This window comes from Strigops habroptila, chromosome 5 (genome assembly GCF_004027225.2).
Source record: "Strigops habroptila isolate Jane chromosome 5, bStrHab1.2.pri, whole genome shotgun sequence".
In the NCBI taxonomy this organism is placed as follows: domain Eukaryota; kingdom Metazoa; phylum Chordata; class Aves; order Psittaciformes; family Psittacidae; genus Strigops; species Strigops habroptila.
The window spans coordinates 79,434,590-79,459,861 of NC_044281.2; the positions used below are offsets into that span (position 1 = coordinate 79,434,590).

The 25,272-nt window shown below is 44.5% G+C and overlaps 1 protein-coding gene across 3 annotated transcripts in view; it reads right to left on the minus strand.

Annotated features, from left to right (window-relative positions):
* The window catches only part of CTBP2 (C-terminal binding protein 2), a 142,518-nt gene that overhangs the window by 107,006 nt on the left and 10,240 nt on the right, over positions 1-25,272 (minus strand). The window contains exon 2 of one of the 3 annotated variants that reach the window (XM_032919959.1): positions 22,001-22,120. The exons of the other annotated variants lie outside the window; for them this stretch is intronic. The gene's annotated coding sequence lies outside the window, so the exon portion shown is untranslated. The remainder of the gene's footprint in view (positions 1-22,000; positions 22,121-25,272) is intronic. 3 annotated transcript variants of the gene reach the window in all.

A 25,272-nucleotide genomic window follows, 5' to 3' on the forward strand; every position in this document is an offset into this window, starting at 1 on the left:
GTATTTTTTCTGCATCTCAGTGGTGCTCTGCGGTAGCCAACACTCATGGGCAACGAGATAACATAAAGCAGGTAAGAAATACAAAAATCTATGTAGCATGAAATATCTCTAAGAGACTTGTTTAGCAAAATTAACTAGTAGTTTAATAGAAAAAAAGCTTGATGTATGAGAGTGCTCCAATTTCTTCATAGAAATTAACATTTCAATCCTGTTTTTATCTAGAAGTCATTAAACTGTGCAACATGAATTATTGGAACTGTAGCAGAGAATTAACTCTATTCATCAAGTAAGTCCAAACAGTTTAGAGTGCATCTGTAATGAAAAAATAGCTCCACATTTCTATCTCTTCTCATTAAAGTAAACCAGTTTTCCCTCTCTCAGTATATAAAACTGTCTTCTCCTCCTGTAATTTATATTACCATAAGCCAGCTCACATTCTAAACTATTACACGCCTCCAATTAATTTTTGCAGCTTTTGCCTGAAAATTTAATGAGATAGTAGTGTATGAACCTGCTGACTCCAGATTACGTGTGTGCTTCCAATATTAATGCCAGCATAATAAAATAATCTGATACATACTTGATGAGAGCTTTTCTCTATTGTGAGAGTAGTTAAGGCAATATGTAAACCAATTCCACTGATTTGCTTCCTCCTCCCACCAAGTTGGGAATAAAAAATACCCCCAAAACCAGCAAAACATGACAGTCTGAAATTGAGGAGTCCCGTGTTAAGTGCCCATGAGACAGGTAATACCACCAATGCTTCCCCAAATGTTTTAAATCAGCTGTTTATTACTCACCGATTACATTTATTTTAAGGTGTTTTGAAACACCTTTATTTTTGAATGCTGAAGGAGGACAGGGACATGTTGTGATTTACTTTTCACCAAAAGGAAGGGCGTATTGTAAGTATCTCTCAATGCCACCCCGCTGGTTTGAGGAGCAGATGTGGAAGGCAGAGCATCCACTGTGCTGCTCCAAGCACAAGAGCAGCCGTTGCACACACAAACCACCTCATAGCAAATCCCACCCACCACCCCAATGCTCACAATGATGGAGAATTTAAGAATTTGGGCTGGGAAACAGGATGGGTTTAGATTCCCAAGTGTTTCTGTGGCTTGCTACCTCTGCAGCTCTTTTTAAGGGGATAACTCTACTTTTGCAAGCTGTTCTCTGGCATATTAGACAAATCACCTCATAGCAGCCTTCCAGTATCTGAAGGAGGCTACAAGGATGCTGGGGAGGGACTCTTCATCAGGGACTGCAGCGATAGGACAAGGGGGAATGGCTTCAAACTTAAACAGGGGAAGTTTAGGTTGGATATAAAGAAGTTCTTTACTGTGAGGGTGATGAGGCACTGGAATGGGTTGCCAAAGGAACTTCTGAATGCTCCATCCCTGGCAGTGTTCAGGACCAGGTTGGATGGAGTCTTGGGTGACATGGTTTAGTGTGAGGTGTCCCTGCCCATGGCAGGGGCGTTGGAACTAGCTGATCTTAAGGTCCTTTCCAACCCTAACTGTTCTATGATTCTATGATCTTCAGAATGACATATTCTTTGAGACTAAAATTAACAGGAAAAAACTTATAACACTGTTTTCCACTGCAACTTCAATTTTATGACCCCATATTGTGCATAATACGATTTTAATATCTATATGCCCAAGAGAAAAACTGGCAAATGCAATGCTCTCACAGACCAAATAATGTTATACATAGACTTAAAAATACACATTTGGCATTATTTGGTACAGCCCTGAATTTATATTTACAGGAAACTATAAGCTGCTCCTTGTGAATCACACAGTCCCTGAAAACATCTAGTTTTTCTCAGAGGAGCAGAGAAGCCGTGCCCAGAGAGCTGATGCAGCTTGGAAAGGCATCGGAGTTGGGAGCTCAGCTTTTAAACTCAGTCCCATTGTAGCCCAGTCACAGGACCACAGGACTAATCATCATTACTTACCCCAATTAAACCATGCCCTTACTCCATTAAATACCCACATTGTGCCCCATCCCTGGCAGTGTTCAAGGCCAGGTTGGACACAGGGGCTTGGAGCAACCTGGTCTAGTGGAGGGTGTCCCTGCCCTTGGCAGGGGTTTGGAACTAGGTGAGCTTTAAGGTCCCTTCCAACACAAACCGGTCTGGGATTCTAGGATTATCTACCTGTTACAAACAAGGGAGAAACACTGATGGATGCAGGGAGAAATTCAGGACCCAGGAGATTACGGTCTGGGACACAGCCTCAGCAAAGCCAAAATGTTCAAGTGCTTGCCGGAAGAAAAGGCATCACACCTTATACATGACACTGAGATGCTCAAAGCCCTGAAACTCAGGTTTCTTTAAGGCAGAAGGAACAAACCAGTCTGATAAAAGGCTGGTAGAAGGGATGGACAGAGGTGGCAGGAGAAATAATATACGGCAAGTGCGGAGGCCAACGACTGCACACTTTAACGGCTCCCAGTGGCTTCGAATCAATTTACATTTAAAACAAATGAATCAAATCTGATAATCTCTGATACCACTCAACCTATTTGCTCCAGGGCACTGAAATTCAAATATTCTTGAGTTCTGAAAATAGGCTTTCACTCCTACGACATACAAATGAAGACAAAGAGTACCACCACCAAACGCAATCTTTCCTGGGTTTTACACACTCAAATGGCAAAATCACATCCATGGTGTTCAAAGCATTTTGCTGCTGTGACTTTTGCCCCTTGTAGTCAATCTCCAGCATTTCTAAGGTAGTTATAATAAAACTCATTCTGGTTTTCATTCCAGAAACCCACATCCATCCAGATGACACCAAGTGAACAGAACAGAAGGAGCACCCACCCCAACACCTTCGTGGCACACAAGAGCCCCCCACTGTGACACTGGATGTGTCCACACCAGAAATCACATTATCACACCAATCTTGGCTAAAAATAATCCTTCTGGTTTAGCATGGAGTTATTTTCAACTGAGATCTGATTTTCCTAACACAGTCAGGGTAATGGGAAGCCGCCATCCAGTGTGAGGGATGCAGGAGCCTGTACCACGCATGTGGCGATGCACATATATACACCTATATACACATGTACATCCATAAGATCTCACTGGACTCTCTTTGGAGGGTAGAATTACCTTTCTTTTTCCAGATTTTTAAATATCTACCTTGTACTTTTGTTTTATATATCCATGCCCTTACACCTAACAACAGCTTGTACCTTTGCACGTCAAAAGAAACATGTAATTAAATTAAGAGATGCACACACTCTTCCTTTCCTCCTGTCTCTTCCCCTTGAACGCCACGCCAGATAGCAACTCCAAATCTGCATTTAAATAGAATATTTTTAATGTATGAAAGTGGGCGGCCTGGGGGTAAAGAGGTATTGCATTCACTGTACAAAATTGCATTTAAAATGTGATACTACGTTTTAAAAATTTATTGGATATTTTTTGTCATTCCAGTACCTTTGTTTTATTCTAACAAAATCTTCAGCTCCACGGAGATATTTGGATCAAAGCACGCTAATAAAAATAATGTGATATTACAGCATTTTATCAATTTAATCTCAAGAAAAGGATGATATTCAATCACATCTCATAAGTCACTATCTCTGGTAATTCCGGCCATTATTCAGTGTGAAATTCAAGCAGTCTGAATTCATTAACATAGGCTTGCTCCAAATCTGCATTTTTCAGACTTTGTCAGAAAACACAGCAGCCCAAACTCAGTGACCTGAATCTAACAGCCTTTCAGCCGAAATGGCCTCGCTCCCCATCCCCAGCTCCCTTCCTGCGCTGGGACAAAGCCGCACTGCCGACGACCAGGTCACGGCCGCAAAGCCGGAGCCAGTGTGGGCTTTGGCAAACATTCCCTGCTGAGCTCCCGGTGTGGCATCCCCATGCTGGGAGGGCATTGTGGGCACACGATGCTCCCAAGGTTGGAGCAGGGCTCCCCATTAAGTGAGGAGGTCCCCCCTCAGCAGCCGAGGAGCAAGAGAGAACATGCTAGCACGGAGTGACATATGTTAGGGATGAAGTGTCACATCTCATCGGACAGGCCATGGGGTGATGGGTACCAAGCAGCTTTGATGCTGTGTTATAAGGTCAGCACCTTCAGGAAAACGGGGGGGGAGGGGGAATGTAAAATAATGCTGGGTTTTGAAATAACTGCAAGGAGCGGCTGCTAAAACCATGGGGAGGTTCATGGCCATGGAGAGACCCAACCCTGGACCACAAAGCCAACAGCAAAACCCTGCCAAAGGGCAAAATCCAGCCATAATTTAGCAAAGCTCTCCGGCTTAATGATGTTAAGTATGTCCCTCTGCCACAGGTTTCCATACTCTGCCCACCTCCTCGAGCCCCTTTCGCAGCTGACACATGCTTTTCACCCTTTGTTGCCTGCATGGCCCTTTTGCTGGCCACCCTGCAGCCTTTGTGCCCAGCCAGGAGCAGCCTCCCACCTCAACACTCTCAAGCCCAGGACCATGTGATGTTCCGAGCAGCAACATGCTCTCTGTGTGTTTTCCATTGATCTTATCTATAAAACCATGATGAAATTAACAATATATTTCTAATTAGAGCATATTTTGCTGACCGATGACCTAACTTCTTCACCATACAGGCAATCTAAGGAAATCTAATACCATAGTGCCCATGGTTATCACTGCACAAAGTGTACAGTCACTGTACAGAAATGACATCCCGGCTAACTTCAGTAGCATTGATCCTCTTCATTAGGGAAGATCTCATTCACACTATCACATTTCTCAATATATATAAAAATCACAGTGACACAGACTCCATCACTCTGGTGGGATGGTGGGTTTAAGAAACACCAGTAGTAACTGCACAGAAATTAGAGGCACCTAGAATAGGCTGCAGATACATGGCAGGCTCTACCGTGCTCTCACTGAAGCGTGTACCATTAAAAAAACACTTTGGTTGGGTAAATTTATACTCATTTCCCAATAAAAATAAGGTATTTCAGCATGACCATATTTACTGTGGAGCTTCTGCTACTGAAAAAAGGCTGAAGGGAAGTTAACTGCACCCCAGCGAACGCTTCTGTATCAGCATCAGTTTCTAGAGACTTGGCTTATTCTACGCAATTCCCACTCCAGACAAGACATCTTCTTCCATTTACTTGATTCTCCAGCAGATACCAGTGAAACATCCACCATCAATGACAGCCACATGACATACCCGAATGCAAGTCAGAGCTGTAGCCCCCAAGACTGTGCCTAACAGCAAAACATCTCCTAAAGGAGCAACTTAAGCCCCCAGAGCAGTAAAACCCCATCAACATTCACCACCAACGGACTCCTGTCTCCTTTTGTTAACTATTATAGTGCATTTATCGTTATGCAGAGATGAATCTGCAGTAAAACTCTGAGCCTAGAAAGGTGAAAGCTATTATTTGAGATAGCAGACGAGGCTGTTGCAATTCCAGAATAAAATGGTAATGTGCTGTTGGTAGCGAGGAGTACATTGTTTTAACGTGTTGTGATATTTATAAATATATGAAGTTTAAATAATCAGATGACAGAGAGCTCCTTTTCATCTACTGAATGTTTATTATTCTTCACACATTAGCACTTTTTCCCCCAAATGTTATATCTTCTGCCATTTATAATTAATTTTAACAGCTTCTGCAACTTATCCCACAGGTTGTTGCTGTTTCTTTTAAACAGCGTGCTGCTGAGAAATTGATTTGTTTGCTCCGTATGCCTACAGAAATCACATTATGAAATATGCATAAATGTCATTTCTTGGGCTGCTTCTGAGGATTAGCGGAGGAGAAAAGCTTGCTGAGGAAAAGGAAGAGACAAACAACAACAAAGCCTAACTTAACACTTCAACTTGGCTGCATCCCTGGCCAAATGCAGCTCCCTCGCTGCCCTGATCTGCTCCGGTTCAGGGGTGGGAAGAGCCAGCGGGAGATCCCAGCGCTTCCTCTCTCCCAGTAAACAAGCCCCTGCCAATGAGGAGGGGAATTAATGAAACTAATTAACACACAAGGAAGCACCCGCGCAACCCAAAAGCCCTTTTACAGCTGGAGGCCACGAGAAGCCCTGAGGTGAGCTGTGGTGGGGCTGCACGTGCTCCACCGCCACCTACCCAAGGTCTCCATGCACCTCCATGCTGGGCAGCTCCAAGCCCAGAGGAGGACAATTTCCCAGGCAGTTGCATTTAGACATGACCCCTCTGCTGAGATGGATCAAGGACTGTGGCTTGCTGCATGATGGTGATGAGGGAGGGCAGGGGGAGAATCAGTCTCCCTCTGGCTGCTCCCACTTCCACCAATACAGAACCTCAACTGATCCCACTTCATTTACTGTTTCAGAATCACAGAATCCTGGAATGGTTTGTGTTGGAAAAGACCTGAAAGTTCATCCAGTTCCAACCCCCTGCCATGGGCAGGGACACCTTTCACTGGACCAGGTTGCTCCAAGCCCCTGTGTCCAACCTGGCCTTGAACACTGCCAGGGATGGGGCAGCCACAGCTTCTCTGGGCACCCTGTGCCAGCGCCTCAGCACCCTCATAGTGTTTTGACACCTCATTTTGATGGTGTTGTTTTGGTACATACGCATTATCTATAATTTTTTCCAACAGTCATCACTTCAGCCCCATGCACGGATCACTCATTTCATCAGAGCAGATTCTATCACCAGCCCTTTCCCACGCACAGCCAGTGAACAGGTCCTGCAGGTCTCTCCTGCACCTTAAAATCCCCATCATCCATGTGGTTAGCACAGATCTCACAGATGTTATCTGAGATGGTCAGGCTTGCAAGAAGAGGTTTATTACCAAGACAAAAAGGCATCACATCCATGCAGTCCAATATACACTGCCATCCTGCACCAATAAATCACAGCACTGTGCACAGCTTCATTAAAAACCAAGTTTTCCTTAAAGGCTGGACTCTGCTGGCTGGGATCAGAGCACGACCATCATGATGCACCAGCATACATCCCCTATGTACGCTGTATAGGTGCGATGGCAGCCTGAGATGGAAGGCATCTTTCCCATGCTATCTCCTACTGCAAAACATATTGAATGACAAGTTCTGAAATGCAAACCAGATATTTTTCTCGGAGACTTCGTTAGACACATCACTCTCCCGTATTATTACAGAGAGCTGTCAAAACAGCCTGGTGGGAAAGCTCTTCCACAGACACGCTGGAGTATAAATTGTCATAGTATAAAGTAAATTCCATTAATAGCTACATAGTCATTATTTTGCATAATAAAAGTAAAGGCTCTTTGCTTGTGATCTCTGTATTTACGACCATCGAACCAACAAGCACTTTCTCTTTTCTGATGCCTTTGTTAAAATTACAAGATAATTGGTTGCTGTTGCAGATATTAATGTCTGATAACAAAGTGCCTAAGGCAGAAGAGCTGAAGTGGTGGTGAAACAGCGCTACCGGCAAAGCTCTAACTCCTGTTCTCTGAGGATTAACCAAACCAACTCAAAGAAAATAATTATTTTTAATTTGGATCACCACAGACATTATTTGAAAGGAGCGTGTTGGACATTCTGGGCCATACTTGTAAAAAACACATTTCTTTTTATTCTGGCCACCAAAGAATAAATAAGTAAGATAATTCAAGTGCTTTTCACTGTGAGATCCTGAGGGATATTAAAGGATCAGTGACAAGTCCTAAGATAACCTGGGTAGCTGCTCCAGAAACAAATGTATTCTCATCCATAAGGCTTAAGGAGCAAAAATAAAGAGTAATTTTGACATACCATGAGTCCCTCAATAATTAGTGCCAATGCACTGCCAAAAAGCCTGCGCTTATAGAGTACGTCCATTTTGGTTGGAAGCAGGAATGATGACACACACAAATACTCTGCTCTCCCCGAGTTTACACACAGTTGTGTTTATGAATCAAATTGCAGCTTAAAGCCTCAGCCATGATGAGCAATTCGGAAACTCGCTGTTCATAAGCATCATGCCAATTGAAGCAAGCTGGTTTGGGGATATTGTATATTATTTATTACAATTCAGTCTGTCATGGAATTAAGCACATTGAGCCAATTTCAATACGAGTGATGGGGGAAGGAGAGATTACATCCGAATTAATAAAGTTGCTTTTAAAGCACAACAATGGCATCTGGTAGTATTTTCGTAAACTGGCCCACTGATGGGACAAAACCAACCTGCAATTACTCATCCTCCACCTTCTCAGTCTCCTCCTTCCCCCTGATGAGAAATTCGGGGCATTTCTTGCATCTCCTATGGGAAGCTTGATGGCTCAAAAGCTCAAAGGATGGCAAGTCCCCAAGATGCAAATAAGAAAACAGACACAAACATCTGTATCTGCCATTACAAAGGATTCCTCGCTGTGGTCCTTCACTTTTACTTTTTAAATTATTCTTCTGTGATGGACACGATACCATTAATTTAATTTCAACTTGCGTTTCCTATTAGTATAATCTGCCGAGTTATCTCTACAGCAGCAACAAAATCACTTTACGGTGAGCTATATCACTTCCGAGTTAATTACACGTATTTGGGGTTTGATAAATGAAAATAGGGGACATGATTAATTGAAGGACAATCAATAGGATCCAGCTATTAGATAGGTTGATGAGGTATCCAGAGTATGCATATAATCTATAGTAATCAGCTAATTGAAGACTTTGGACTAAAAAGATTTTAGGAAATCCCAGATTCAAATCAAAAAATACCCCAATAAAATAGATTGGAGGAAACATGTTCACAAACCCCATGAAGTTTTAAGGCCTGTTTTGATTTTGGTTGGTTTTGAACAACAAATTTTGCTTTACTGGCTTAAAAAAACCACGACCTACTGCAAGAAAACACTGAAATTAATTTGGTGAGTGAATCCTGAAATGCATTTCTTATTTACATCCACCCAAACTCCTGGAATTGTATTTTCCTAATGCCTTATGGTTTCCAGAGCTGCCAGAGATTGTTAAATAGTTTTATTAAGACACTCTATTTGTCTTGCTTTAGTCACATTACCAGATCAAATTAAACAGTCAAACAGTTGAACAAATGAACCTTTTCCATCTCTTTTGACATGAAACCAAGTGTGCAAAAAAGCCATATACCAGTGATGGTTAGGTTTGTGTTTCCAAAGAAGAGCCCGAGAAGGGAGAAAATAATCAATAGGAGCAAAGCTGGAGTATTCCACATGTTTAGAAAAATATGGAAATGGCAAGTGCAATCCATAAGCCCGTGGTCTGTAAGTACTATTAGCATAAATGCTGACAACTGTTAATCTACTATAACCCTGATTAATGGTTGCAGTTGTCCATTAATACCAGGCATTTTAACTCACTACAAAAATTGATTAGTCAGTTAAGAATTCAATCCTAATGTTCAATAAAACTGCGCTTTCTCTGCAAATGCAATATGAAATGAGGTGATGCATTCAGCAGCACTCACGTACATTAAGAGGGTGCAGAGTGAAGAAGAGATGCCCAGTGCCGTTCCTGCCTGGCACAGGCAGTGCATCCATCTCCCTCCTTCCTGCAGCCCTCCTGAATTGGTGAGAGGTGGAGATACCCTATAAGTTCTTCCCTGTGAGGGTGCTGAGGCGCTGGCACAGGGTGCCCAGAGAAGCTGTGGCTGCCCCATCCCTGGCAGTGTTCAAGGCCAGGTTGGACACAGGGGCTTGGAGCAACCTGCTCTAGTGGAAGGTGTCCCTGCCCGTGGCAGGGGGTTGGAACTGGATGAGCTTTAAGGTCCCTTCCAACACAAATCCTTCCAGGGTTCTATGATTCTACGAGTTCTGAGGGGGTGGGAAAACCCACCTGGGCAGGGATGGGGGCGGCATCATGTTGGGCTGTGCACAGTGGGAGTGATGGTTCCCCTGGCTGGGTGCCCCAGGCTGAGGGTCCATCTGTTGACGGATGGGTCTGACTACTCCTCTTCCTCCCCAATGCCAACATGCACTTTTCTCCCTTTTCCAATCCCTAATTTCCACTATCATCATTAACATTATTATCATCATTATTATTATATTTTCCAACCCTGCTTCCCTTTGCAGCACCAGCCACTGTCCAGCAAGTACAGAAGGGACCAGCCACACACCGAGGGGGAAATGTCAGTTTGCTACCACACTTTTTCTCCCTACAACATAATGTAAGGGTGCAGTATTCCACAGGACTCTACAGCAATGTTGTGCAGTGTGAAACACCATCACTACAGGTCTCTCCCAGCTCCTGCTGCAAACCTTTCTCTCCAGGGGGCCCTTTACCATGGATACTTAAGGATTTTGCATCCAAATGTCAGGTCTTGGGCTGCACCTTGAGTCTGGCAGCTATTGGGGGTGCTGGAGAAGGACATAGAGGAGGCAGCATCAGTACAAAAGAGATGAGCACTCACTGCCAAAAACATCATTTGTCATAAGAGAAATACCCTTTAAAAGCTGTCTTCAAATTAATCTTAGATGAAAGACCTATTTTCTGAACACATAAAGCCAGGTGAGTAGTTTTGAGTCACTCTTTGCCAAGGGTCAGGTGTTCTGGAACCAAAAGCATCACACTCCCTTTCCTGGAGTACCAGGTAACCCTAGAAATGACAGCTATAAAAGAATCAAGCAACAGAAAGAGAATGCTTTTAGCACTGGCAGCAGCAGCTCTCACCTCCTGATCCAGAGGTCCCAGTTCAGCCCACAATTGTGGAGCTGTATTGCCAGAAAGGTTCTCTAAGCACATCCTCCTCCAGCATCCCTTTATAACCAGAAGTCCCAAGAGACAGGAATGGTACTCTGGAGCCCCTGGGGAGGGCAGAAGCTAAGCCTGGGGTAAGATGCTCACAGATGCTGTTGTTAATGACATTTTTCAAGTGCTGTTGAAAGCAGGCTGAAGAGATGCTGAGTTGACCACACCATGGTCCTGTTCCAGCAAGATTCAGCCAAAGTCTTCCAAAGTTAACCCTAGGGAGTGGGAATGATGTCAAGACTGCATTTAGGTGAACTTAGGATTTCTGTCCATGGGGACTCCCAAGGAAGTTCAAGTCCCTGTTACACTAGTGCCATGAGGGGTCCCATTAAGAGGAGGACTAAGACCACCATCATCTCAACTGAGAGCACCACGACCAGTCCCACCGTGCAGGCTGCAGCCCAGATATCCCATGGACTCATCACCCACTGGCTTGCCAGGATGCTCAGGCTTTTGTAACTTCCACACATGGCCCTTATACGAGAGCCCAGAGCTTTTCAGACCCTGCTGTATCCTCCTGTACCAGACACACATCTCAGTGACGGGAGTGCCAGCAGCTTCTGGAGAGGGTCCAGTGACCGGACTCACCACTCACTGCCCATGTTACATTAAGTATTTCAAAGGGACAGTAAATCTCGTTAACGTAATGTTGGGGAAGGAAAACACCAAAAACGTAGCAAGGGGAAGAGGAAACACCAGCACAAGAAAATAACTGGAAGCCACAAAGGATTTGGGTATAAATCCACAGGTGATTCAGAAGGACAACCCAGGATGCAGTCCAGATTTGTTTGTTATTTGCCTGACCAGCAGCCTGGAAAACAGCACTTTTGCAATGGCAGCACCCAGGGACATGATCTGATTTTCAGTGACCTGCAAGGCTGCAAGACCAGATGCTGTGGCTGGCATCTTCCCTCCTCTGGTGCTGTGGGTCCATCAGGGAACATCACACCACCACGGGAAAAAACCCAAGATTGGTTTTATTCTTATTCTACACAACATTTTAGTTCCTCCTGGTCTCAGCTAAACTCTGCTGGTGTTCACCACCTGCAGATCTCACCAGTGCAATAATTATAGCAGCACCCAGCAATAACGCAGTCTCCGCCTCTGCAAAGGCCTTTAATAACATTCATGTCTGTCAGGCGAGCCTTTAAGTATTAACATATGGGGGAAATGCCTAATAGCTTAATATTATTGTGTGTGAGTCTGAAATAACACCCCGCAAGGCCTCTTATATCAAACATTAAACCTGCTTAAGAGAAGACGTTTGAGCAGAACCAATTACTTCGCAGTAATTCTTCATCCTGAAAGAGGCATTTTGAAGTTGGGAAGCGTGTGTGTTGTCATAGCAGAACTATTTACACCTTTAAAACCACATTTTGCCTGAAAATTAAGTTACAGAAACAATAATAGGACTGTAAAATTACCCTTTATACAGCAAAATGCTTGAGAACTAATTCTTGCCATGTCTGTAGATACCACGCTCACAACATCACGCTAAAGGTCCTATCAACACTTTATTATAAACTTCTCCCCTTATATTCAGGGAATTAGAAAAATCTTTGCCTAGAGGGGATTGTTTTCATAAACTTGGTGCACAGGGGTCTTGGCACAGGCAGGAATGTTTATGGAAAATCTGAGATTAGAACATTTCAAACTGGCTGGTTTCAAGTTGCACACATGTAAAGCTATAAATAGGAAGGAAAATGAGCGTAAGGAAAGTGAAGAAATAACAAATTGTGGAAAAACCCAAGTTTGTCAGTTACAATCGCAAAGTGAACACTTTTTCTCTTTGACTGAAAATCTAATTTACTATCAGGCTGTTCCAGTTCACTGTTTGATTGCTACAAGTGTTATCTCCAGGATCTTTTAATACTAGCTTGTATTTACAACCCTCGGTGGGGCTCTCCAGGCAGGGTTTCATTGCACAGGGTGGGTTTAGCCTCCTGTGACTTCCCAAGGAGCACAGAGGGGTCACTGCTCGCTGCTTCGGGATGACACCTTGACATGCAAGCAGGAATTCAAATGTAACGCAAGAGTTTCAGAGCACTTGAAAATCACTGAGACCCAGCTGCTGACAGCATCTTGATGCAGAGGCAGAAGCACAGCTCTGTTTGCTTTTCTGCTACAATCACCATAGCCTAAGCATCCACCCCAGCAGCATGGAGTCATGCCACAAAGCCTGGGCAGGAATGCCATGACGATGGACTTGACCCACCGCCTCTTAAAATCAGCAGAAATGGGCAGTAAGAGGATGCTCAGAGGACCTCCACATATGAGGAAACACACAGTCAGATCATAGAATCATCATACAATCCCAGACTGGTTTGTGTTGGAAGGGACCTTAAAGGTCATCCAGTTCCAACCCCCTGCCACGGGCAGGGACACCTTCCACTAGAGCAGGTTGCTCCAAGCCCCTGTGTCCAACCTGGCCTTGAACACTGCCAGGGATGGGGCAGCCACAGCTTCTCTGGGCACCCTGTGCCAGCGCCTCAGCACCCTCACAGGGAAGAACTTCTGCCTAAGAGCTCATCTCAGTCTCCTCTCTGACAGATTAAAGCCATTCCCCCTTGTCCTATCACCACTTGCTCTTATAAAAAGCCCCTCTCCAGATATCTTTTTGGCTGCCTTAATCTCTTGCTGACCCACTACCTACCATCAATGGTCTTTATCCCTTGTCAGGAGCACATCCTGCAGTCACTATACTTGATGCAAAACAACCCAAGTATGAGCAGAAATGACTATTTTTGCCAATGCGGAGTATTTTACATGTCTGGTTGCATGTTTTAAGGACATAGCTGAAGTCTATGAGCAATAAGTCCAACTACTGCCAGGCAAGAATTTTGCATGTAGAGTAGGAAATAGCTGAAGGCAAAGGCATCTAATACAAGAGCAAAGCCAGTGCAAATTTTATCAGCAGTTTGACATGTTGCAGCACTCACTGGTTCCTCCAGGCTCAATGTCTAAACTGCCCCATACATCTCCCAGTGGAGGTGGAGTTTGTTCCCCAGAGATGGGAGCCCAGTCCCTGGAGTACTTTCCTGACCTAATGCATCCCTCTTTCCTCACCAGGAGCAACCTGGACTAGTGCAAGGTGTCCCTGCCTGTGGTAGGGGGTTGGAATTGGATGAGCTTTCAGGTCCCTTCCAACACAAACCAGTCTGGGATTCTATGATCCTATGACAACAATTAGAACTGAGGAGTAAAATATATATTGCATCATTTAAATTACATTGGCTGACCCAGTTGAGATGATCCTATACCCTACAACACCGAGGCTTTGGCCAGGGTACGGTGTGGAACTGCAATCTCTTGGAATCTTGTTAGCTCAGCTAACTGACTGCAGTTTGCCTCCACTTCCTTCTAATTTTAGCTTGAAACTCTCCCCAGCAGAGCACATGCAGGGTGAAAACAAATTCTAAACATTATGCTTTGCTGAGATGTACTGCAAGTATATTTTCTTTTGGAAGAGGCAGGGCGGGTTATTTTACTTAGAAACTGGAGTTCTCAGGATGTTAATATTTCAGGGCAACCTCTGTTTTTGCAGTTGAGAGGAAAGGGTATGGAGAGAGAAGGCAGCCGCCTGGATGTCGGGATTACAGGGCTCCTCAGAAAATCCTGCTGACACAGCTTCCTCTTCATCTTTGTCTCGTATCAAGTTAGTAGTCAATGTGTTATTTTAACAGCATGACAACGACTATACAGAATGTCAAATAGTTACCTTTTATCTGGAATTTTATTCCTGCCATATATTTCAATGGAAATATACAACTTAATGTGGCAACATATTTCATGCTGAAATGGGTAATAAAAAAACTATAGACTGTGCATTTCCCCGAAAACATAAAGGAGGAACACACTGGAAATCTCTGCTGTTTACTACTCTCTGTCTTCCAAAATCTCCACACCAATTTACTGTGCTTGAACTATAAACATTGCTGGGAATATTTTCAAGGTTTTTCTTTTTTTTTTTAAGAAATAAAATATAAATATAAAATATACCCCAAATCCAGAATGTTCTGCCCTGCCTGAGTTTCAGTTCCAGCCTCACATAGGAATGGAGATAGATAGAAGACAAACCCTCTTGACCATACTTCGACACACCACATGGGAACTCTGTGTCCCTCAGCCTGAAGAAAGGTACTTCCAAATCCCAGGGAAGGAGCAAGTCAAGATCAGGAAATTTCGCATTAGCCGGTTCAAAACATAACCTCTATTACCTCCTGTACTACTTTAATATCAGGCCAACACTGGAGGTACACCAGGGGAGAAGGGCTTGGAAAACAGTCAGGAGCTGCCTTTGGGGTCTCCCCCCATTTGTCAAATGCAACGTTTTTAGCTACATGCGAACTGTGAGTTCCCAAGTTATCTCCAGTTGGATATTTTCCTTTCTAAGGAAATTGCAAACCAGGGAAGAAATATTCCCTGCCCTTTTCAATGCACGGCAGCTGGCTAATTACCTAAATTACAGCTTTGTCAATATTACTTCATTCACTCAACCCCTCTTTGCTGTTAGCAAAAAAGAGCTGGAAGACCCAAACTCTTCCAGATGTTTGGGTTTACCCAAGAAAGCCTTCCTTTTCAAGGGAAGCCTGATGGTCAGAGCTGTGGTAGTCACAACCACTACAGGGAGCAGTCTCCAGGATGGCTCCAGGACAGGGATCTTTTCATTAGCATTTCTTTGCATGCAAGATCCTCTTTTAAGTTGCTATGGCTTGGCCATGACCTAAAGGAATAAATATATACGTATATATCTGCTGGGAACATGAAGAAGACAGAGAAGTTTTAGAAGATCGTGAGAACATGACCTATCTTGGATGAAAGAATTCCAACACTTTTTCCTGCTAGAGGATGGATTTACCTGAGGACAATCAGGTTTTGAGTTTTGCTCTCGAGCACTGATGCTGACTCTGTTCTGTCTTTGTTTTGCATGCCTGTCTTCTCTGAAAGGTACCTCTATCTGAATGATCAGACTATGCCTTCTGATGTATCTCAAGCTTTTATGTCCCCAATAGTTTGGGTCTGCCTTCAAGGAGAATCTGCCTGGCAGTGGCGCACACACCAAGTGCTGCAGTTAACTCCCAGTGTCGTACCCTCTTCCGATCAGTGAGCACTTAAACCAGAATTACTAATTGCAGTTATGGATGAGATTAAAAAATGGAAACGGGAGGTATCACTAGATATTCTACTAGTGTCTATATCTACTAGATAACTCTAGTTCAGGCCAGGGCAGTTCTCCAAGGCCAAAGATTGAGCCAAACACTGCTGTCAGCTCAGGGCTTGGCAGAGGCGTCCGCAGGTCCTGCTCTTGCCTCCTTCAGAGAAGGCTCCCAGTAACATGATTACACTCTTTGCTGCTTCTTCGCTTTTAGAATCTTCACAACATCCTCCAGCCTGCCAAAGCTAACAGACAGGCTGCCTGACCATCCTGAGACAAGGACATGCTCAAAGGTCTGCCAAGCCCTGGTATATTCATACCAGGACAGTCCAACCTAATGGTTCTGACCTTTTCTGGGATGAGCAGGAGTTTAGCATCTGCATTGGCTCAGCAAATACACAAAGCTTGCAGACATCAAAAGAGAAAAAGGTGAAACAGCTGAATTCCCTGCTTTTCTTTTTGATGTTAATTCCTCTTCCATTACTTCTCCCCTCAGCAAGAAAGCCCAAGCCCCCAGACACCCATCCGTCTTGAGCTGGGTGATGCCACCTGATGACATACGTCTGTTTAAAGCAGGCTTTTGCTCTGGGGACTCGCCCTGGATTTCTGCTCAATCTTCCCTGTTGAGCAGCAGCCCATCCTCAAAGGCAGTGGGTGCTGGACACAGGCTTGGCTGCCGGCAGCTCCAGCCCATAAGGCTTTGCTGGCAGAGACAGAGATGAGCAGGTAGCTGCTCCAGCAAGCTCTTGCACAGCAGCATAAAAAGACCAGAAGCTCTGCCAGAAGCCAAAGCTCCTTATCTTCTGGAAACCTGCTGGGCTGCTTTAGATATCTGCCCTTGATGTATATGCCATGAAAGCTGGAGTCCAGAGCACCAAATCCAACAGCTTTTCCTCTCCCCTAGGAGAAGTTTCATGGTTTTGGCCCAGCAGGTACATTACAGTGACTTTGGTTCACCAGGAGATGACCACCCAAAAGGATGCAAGGATGGCCAACAGCCTTCACCCACTGTGATGGTGCAGACAAGCAACAAGCTTAGTGTGCAGTCATGGTGTCACAAGCCCAGGACATCCAGAGAGGTCCTTCACTACCACCTCAACCACCCTGGCTCCTCCATGGGAATTGCCCCTTCAACCCAGCAAAACCTGGCCAACTCATTGGCTCTGGTGAGGTGCTGGCACAGGGTGCCCAGAGAAGCTGTGGCTGCCCCATCCCTGGCAGTGTTCAAGGCCAGGTTGGGCAGGGCTTGGAGCAACCTGCTCTAGCGGAAGGTGTCCCTGCCCGTGGCAAGGGGTTGGAACTGGATGAGCTTTAAGGTCCCTTCAACCCACACCAGCCTGGGATTCTATGATTCTGCTAATGAAAGCATCACAGCAGCCTCAGGCGAAACACAAATACCTGGAAGTGGGCAAATCCAACAATAAGCTAATGGCTATTTTGGAAGACTCTGAAAAACGGTTGAGCAGTGCTTTATTCAAGAGATTCAGCAGTTCACCAACTTTGTGAAGCTTCGGAGACGGTAAAAACGTAACAAGTGAGCCTCTTGCATGAATAAAAAATTACGTTTTACATAAATTAAATATATAATTTGATTAAACATGTTTATGTCTTTCCAGTGACATTTAGAATAGGAAGTATTCATTTTCTGTTTTGAAAGGGAAAAAACTCTTTCAAATGTAATTTGAAGCTGTCAAACCAATCTTCTTTACAGATCTTTTAAATGTCACATACCTTGGAAAGGGGATGGCAGATTCCTTTTAAATATGCAATTGCAAACAGTCCAAGCAAAATCAAGAATTTATTAAAATATGCTACTGACATTTATACTGATTAAGTATAGCCCTTTCCTCACTGCCTTTAGATAGACTCCCCTACAAAAGATGTGTCACAACAGCTCCTATTAACGCTGGGCTCACTGTAATTCCAACACACAACCAGCCCTTCCCAACCGGCAAAATCCAGCTGCGGGTGAGGAACCTGCCTCCTGTTTTGTGCAGGGATTAACAGGAATTTGTGGTTGCTTTACATGAAGAATTGTACTTTTTGATGATTTCTTACTGGCATGCCCGAAATTTATAACCAAAAATATTAACTGCACTTACTTTAAATCAAGTGCAGTGCTAAACCTAATGGCTTTAAATGGAAGAGTGGATTCATCATAAACATAAAGGAAACCGACTGCAACTCATGTCACACAAACGTAGGTTAGCCACCTGTGTGTTTTGGTTTATAATCACTATATCTATCCTGAGATTATTCATTATTCTCCCCAGCTAAATGCATTTCTGGATTTTTTTTTCACTTTTATTTTAAGCAACAAAGAAGAGGGACAGAGGAAAACTCTCTCAGCTAGAGGTGAATGCTCAAGTGCACCAACGAAGGCAGCTCCTGCTCTCAGTCACTTCCCACTGACACACTGGACATTTTAGGGTCATTTTTCTTTTTTTAGATGACAAAGAATTTAACTATTATTTCTCCTCCTCTGTCACCAGGCCAGCGAAGAGCATGGGCATAACTCTCATTAGCATTAATGGAAATCCCTACTGTAAATTCTCCCTCACACGAAGAGCAAGGCCACTCGAAGCAAGTGTACTCCAATTGGGAAATAAAATACACCTCCCATTTCTCACTACCAGCACAGGGAAAATGTAATGAAGTGCAGGAGATCAAGCTACAATTGCTATATCAAATGTTCCTTGTACTCTATAATTACTCAACACAACGTATACACCAGTTACTTCTTGATGATGAGAATTTGTTGCACTCTATGGAAGGACTTTATCCTGGTGGTCTCAACTTTCTGGTGCGTAACATAGCAAAGTACAGGATGGCCACCATAACATAAATCACGATCACCACCAACTCTGGCTTACTTAAAGCTTCCACTCAGCGTTTAAAAATCAGAAAATGACTAAAGGGACTGTTAGTACTGCAGAAAGCATGTCAGTGCCAGGCAACGGGGACACAACGCAGCCCACTGGCAGCACTCTGTGCTGATCACACCACAAAAGGCATCCAAAACGCCCAAAAATAGCCAGGACCATCATCAGCATTTTCTTGGCGGATTCATACATGACATTCATCATCACGCTATAAATGAGTTTAATGTAGTTAAGGATGGAGAGGGACTTTGCATTGGGCTTCAACGTCCAGCCTCCCACCCCTGCCCATGATGATCTCCTCAAGGTGCCCCTCCGTCAAATACCTGCCCATCCACCAAGGAAAAAACACACTGGTGGGTTCAGCTTGTGAGGGGCAACAAAGTGACTGTCCCAGTCCCCGACCCTTCCCTCCAGTACCCATCACAAAGGGTGTCCAAGATTTCTGGGGATTGCCAAAGGAATGTGTTATTCCCTTTGGAACATAATCCCTTCATGAGAAGCTACTCTCTGGTTTATGGATCTACCAATACCTTCTGCTGAAACAACACTGATGATCAGTGCCAAACGTTGTTTAAATGAAACCCATCAAAGTTTAATACCGAGTCAAGCACATCCTTTTGATGGGTTTCTCAAGTACACAAAGTAAGTCACCATTCCACCCCTCTGAGTTCTTCCTATTGCTCCCTAAATCACATCTCCTGTATGACCCATGCAAGCTGGGCCACCGGAGCAGATCCTGCCTGACATCCGCCACACCATTCACACCTGGATAAACTTGACACCACATGTAGAAACTCATTTCTTCATACAGCCTCTTGAACAACATGGAAAGCATCATCTTCCAAGGTGAGAGCATAGTATCTTCTCTATCCTGTCCAAATCATTTTTCCAGCTCCCACAAAGAAAATTAATCTTTTTGCTAGCAGAGGAAGTGTTATTCCCATTCCTTGTACTTGGAAAGTGCTCCTTGACCAAAATTTTCTGCAGTGTGGGCATAGCAAGGAATTTGTGTCTTGCTTCTGCTTCTCTGCTTACCCAGTTGCTTTTATACATGGTGATACCTGCAAGAGCAATCAAACACCTGAGCTGTAAATGAGACTATCATCTCAGCTTTGGTTGTTTCCATCCCCACTGGTCTGTGGAGTTGAGTCCCACCAATACCTTTGGTCTGCGACATTGGGGAGCACAAGAGTTAAGCTTTCTTAATGTTTAAATCAACTTCAGTGTGTCTGTGGTACTTTCCAAGCCTCTGTAAAGTCTTCTTACAGGTTCTGCCTGCCAAAACGAGTGGCTGGACTTCAGGCAGGATTCCTTTCCCTTTTTGCCTTAGCAATGAAAGAGTGAAGGAACCAACCACCAAACACTGTATACGCAGTATTTGTAAGTGGGCTTCTCCCCTGAGGAGAACACCTTCAAACCCTGAAGGTTATACTAACAACATGAAGCCCTGGGAGACATCACTAGGCTGCCTTCCAGCTGGCATTATCCCCCAGCCACTGCCAACACCATGCCACCTGGAAAAGGTAGGAAATCTGCCCAATGGGCTTCCTGAAAGCGCAGTGAGTCTGATCCACGTCCCAGCTACTCTGAAGCACAATTTTGGACCACATCAGCAGCTGGTGTAAATCAGCATCACTCCAGCAGCGCAGCAAAGAGCAGAGCCTGGCTCTGTCGGCGCTCCAAGGCGCAGGAGCATCCCTGATTTCCTCTGACAGAATCAGCGCACTCGTCACCGACGTTTCCCAGAGCCAGAGCAGGAGGTTTGCCGTTATTTCCACTTTACTGCATCCTGCTGACCCAGGATATGGCATCAACACACCGAGAACAGAGTGACAAGGTTTAACAGCCAAGCTTGGTGCTAAGAGCCTGCTTTTGCAAGGCTCTGCTCTGCCGGTGAGCAACCACAGCACACAGACAATCTCAGGAGGCTGGCCCATAGAAGGGCCATGCCAACATCATGTCATCTGCAATAGCAACAGAAGACACATCAACTCCACTCAGATTGGTTTCTTAGTTAAGTTCCCACACATGAGCTTTCCAGTTATGGCTCCAAAGGCCCCTCTGCAGTTCTGTCCAAACCTGGCCCATGTCCAAGCAGCCCCTTCACTTCTTGAGTGTTTCCTAATCCATGCCCAGCAGACCCATGTCCTCCTGCATCTCCATCTGCCACAGAGCCATCACACGGAAGAGCACCAGCAGCTCTCAGTGTCAGATGTCCAGCAGAGACATCATTTCTCCCTCCTGGATCATGCTATTTGCTTGATTTGTGGAAGTAGGAATAGGAGAAGCAGCCAGGGAAGGAAGATTGTTATGGAAAAATTATAGAAACGTAACACAAAGCCCGTGTAGAGGGTGTGAGTAAGTAAGCATCTCTCCTGCCATACCGTAATTAACCCAAACCACACTGGGATCATGTTCTTTCTTCATTGCAACATGGGCATTATTTTTGTTGATCTGTCTGGTCAGGGTTTGAAAGTCATTTCTTCCTGCATTCCACAACAGAAACTTTACACCCCCAAAACGTGGTACCATTTCTTTTTATTCTTCCTGCCTTTATTCTATTTATTTATTCAGCTACCCAATGTGAAAGGCCATAAATTGCACTGCTACTTAAGTCACAGGGGGAATTCCTTTAAACAGAAGTAAAAACTCATAAATAACTTCCTGCAGTCAACAATGCATTCATTTACTTCTCTGTTTTCAGACTAATCTTCCAGCTAACAAATCAAATCAAGTACCAAAATATAATTATTCCATTGTGATAATCATCTCCTTCTACTCTGAGCATACCTTGGCTTATTTCTTCTCAAATTAAAATTAGCAGAGAGGCTCGGGCTGGTGGGAGGGAGAGGAGGAAAGGTTATAAAGCATTGATAAAGTGGAGGTATGACACGGAAACTCTGCAACTCGACCAAAGTCCTGCATCTTGAGATGAAGGCAGGTTACCGATAGGGTGGTGGAATAAAAGTGATGCCAAATCCAATTTAGACTCCACAAAATTTGCTGGTTTTGTCCCAGAACTAAGTGCCCCAGAGAATGGAATCCACAGACACGGACACACTGTGTTACGTGGCTCCACACCACTACATTGCACAGTGGCCGCCAGCATCAACAGCAGGGCCAGAAGCATCAGGCTAAAAATAACCCAACAGAAATAAACTCCCCTCGGCTGCCAGGCTCCTGAGAAACCAACTGCACAGGACTTGAGGGGAACAAAACCAACCCTGCAGCCTCCAAAGCAACAGCATCAGAAGCAAAGTGGTAAAAGACTCACCACCAGTACCAGGAACTGGGCATGGAAATGCAGCGAAGACGGGACATGGAATCACAGCCTGCTCAAGAGCATCCTCATTCTACTTGGAGCGCAGCAGGGAAAGGCAGAAGCTGGCACAATCTGCACGGGAAGGGGCCAGGAAAATAGAGGGCAGCTGGTAACCCCACTGTACATCAAACTTGGTTTAAGGTTTTTTATTACATTGTTTTATTTTGTCGTCTTCAAACTAAACTTTCATCGCAAGCTTTTTGCACGCAAACACCTTCTGCAAATCATTGAAAGTGTGTAGATCTGTAACACTGCAACAATAAACCATGCCAGGCACGCTCAAACATTAACATTTAAAACATTAGCAGTTTAGATAACAAATTATTTTGCTCCAAAGGCTGCAGATTTCTAAGCCCAGTGTGCTGATGGGAGCTCTGGCTTCCACATCTCCAGCAGTACCATCGCTCGGTAGCCCTGAGCCTCACAAATGTAGCCACCTCCGAAGCAAACACCTGGGGAGCTTGGATTCCTTCTCAATCCAACTTACAGGGCTGTTTTTGTATTAGCGAGTTCAGGAAAGGACATCAGAGCCATTTGGAAGTGTTTTGGGTTTTGGTATTTTTATTATCCTAGAACCCTGGAATGGTTTGTGTTGGAAGGGACCTTAAAGGTCATCCAGTTCCAAGCTCCTGCCACGGGCAGGGACACCTTCCACTAGAGCAGGTTGCTCCAAGCCCCTGTGTCCAACCTGGCTTTGAACACTGCCAGGGATGGGGCAGCCACAGCTTCTCTGGGCACCCTGTGCCAGCACCTCAGCACCCTCATAGGGAAGAACTTCTAATATCTAATCTCAATCTCCCCACTGCCATTGCCATCAATGAAGGTGAAGAACAGAAAGCCATGAATTGTTGGCAGCGGGTCAGTTTACGGGGTTTTTAATCACAAGCAAGGCTCAGCATGATCCCACGCCGTTGACACCGGGTGAAAAGACAACTGCAAAAGCCAAACTGGTTGAAAACAGTGGAAAACCAGTCTAAGCCCAACATTTGTGTTTCTGAGTGCCCTTTTCCAATACACCAGCCAAAAAACCCCAGGGAAATAAGAGGTGCCAGGGAAGCAGGGGTGACTGAGAGCTGTAAGGTGGCCACTCCAGGCTTTGGGGTGCATGGACCCAACTGGGGGTGTCCACCTGGCTGGTACCCACATTTACTGCAGGGCAGGGTGTGGGGCAGGAGCCCAGTAGGAGAAAGGATGGAGAGCAGGACTGCCCAAGCATTTCAGCCTCACATAGCACACAGCTACTCCAGTAAGCAACGTATTTTTATGCCTTTTTTTCCCCATCTGCTATTGTCCAGTGCCCAAAAAGCTTCGGGACACAGAGCATCGTTACACGTACCTCAACCTACACCCAGCAGAAAGTTTTAACATTTCAGCTGCATACACCAAACCCTCAACACATGTATATTTTATTTGATTTACTGTGATACTTTTCTTCCATCTCTTGAAAGTAATTTTTCTCTAAAGCGTAACTGCTTAATTGGCAAGTGTACAAAATATAATTACACTGCATACAAGTTACAATATTGCTTATGGGAATATCACTGTTGATGCATCCTGCTTTATTTTGTGTTTAATCTCTATTAAGAGAGCTGTATGAAAATAGCTAGGTACTCTTGATTTCATAAACATGACACGTCATTCAGTCAGTTCTTTGCAAACCAAAGCCCAAACAAATACAACTGAAACACAACAGAAAATTCCTGGCCTGACCTAATGTATCCAAGTTAATAAAATTCTTATGTTTTCCTCTAAAGAAAGTGCAATATGCAGGACACTAAAAAAATCAACCACCCCTCCAGGCTTAGGTTTGTCACATCCATCACACCACCAGAGTGATGTAGGATGTGGTACATAGGAATACATTGCTTTGCATGACAACTTTAAGGGTTTCTGTCACATTCCCCACAAGGACCTTTGCAGTTGTATCTTTTATAGTGGAAGGATAAAGAAGGAATGCAGAGACACAGATGGCTAGTGTCAATGCAGCGAACAGCGCCCAGAATCAGCAGCAAAACGCCTCACCCTTGGTGCTCCCAGATCTCCCCAAGCAGGTGAATGCAATTAGAGTCATAGAATCCCAGAGTGGTTTGTGTTGGAAGGGACCTTAAAGCCCATCCAGTTCCAAAGCCCTGCCACGGGCAGGGACACCTTCCACTAGAGCAGGTTGCTCCAAGCCCCTGTGTCCAACCTGGCCTTGAACACTGCGAGGGATGGGGCAGCCACAGCTTCTCTGGGAAAAGTCTGTGCCAGCGCCTCAGCACCCTCACAGGGAAGAGCTTCTGCCTAAGAGCTCATCTCAATCTCCCCTCTGGCAGGTTAAAGCCATTCCCCCTTGTTGTAGCACAACAGGCCCTACTAAAAAGTCTGTCCCCAGTCTGTCCTCCAGTTTCTTCCCAGCACCCTGTGCAGCAGAATCTTAAAAATTTAAAAAATTGCCATTGCATCCACAATTCCCACTAAATTCCCATTCAGCCATGCCAGCTCCACCACCACCACCCCAGGGGTAACTCCCCATTCTGAAAGCATTTATACATGTGAGTGACTTTACACACAGCAGTAGATGTGCTGTCTGAAAATGAGTCTCACTGGTCTGACAGCTAACTAATATCAGCATGTTTTAAGTGCCTTAAAGGTTTATTTCATTTGCTTGACTAATGGGATTAATGCAATGTTTGTTTGTTTGTTTAAGCTAAATCATACAAAGCCAAACATCTAAATGTCCTTAATTCATAGCATTAGCCCAAGCTGTGTTACCATGTGAGCCCGTCTTACTATGCTGCTTTTTCTCTTTTCTTTGCAAGTAGGATTTACCAAATTCAACTTCTAGACCTAAAAAAACCCAGCGTAAACTCAGCAGATATATACCTGTGTAAATATATATACACACACACACAGACACACATGCACAAAGGGGATCTGAAACAACATTTGTGCCATGACAGGTTCTGCATATTCAAGCACAACACAGACCAGAGCCAGGCAATCCCACAAACCTCATCCATGCGTGATGGATGAGACAGACAGACTGATCTGCAAACTCACCTAAAAGCAGAGTAAATCTACAAACACCCAGCTGTAAATTCTTGCTTCAAAATAGAAATACATTTGCACACAAACACATTGGGTTGTTCCAGCCATGACCCGAGCAACATAATTTTTCAGCCTGGGTTTGACCAGTTTTGATCAGTTTGAGCTCCTGCCTGTATTCCTCTGCTGAGAAGTTT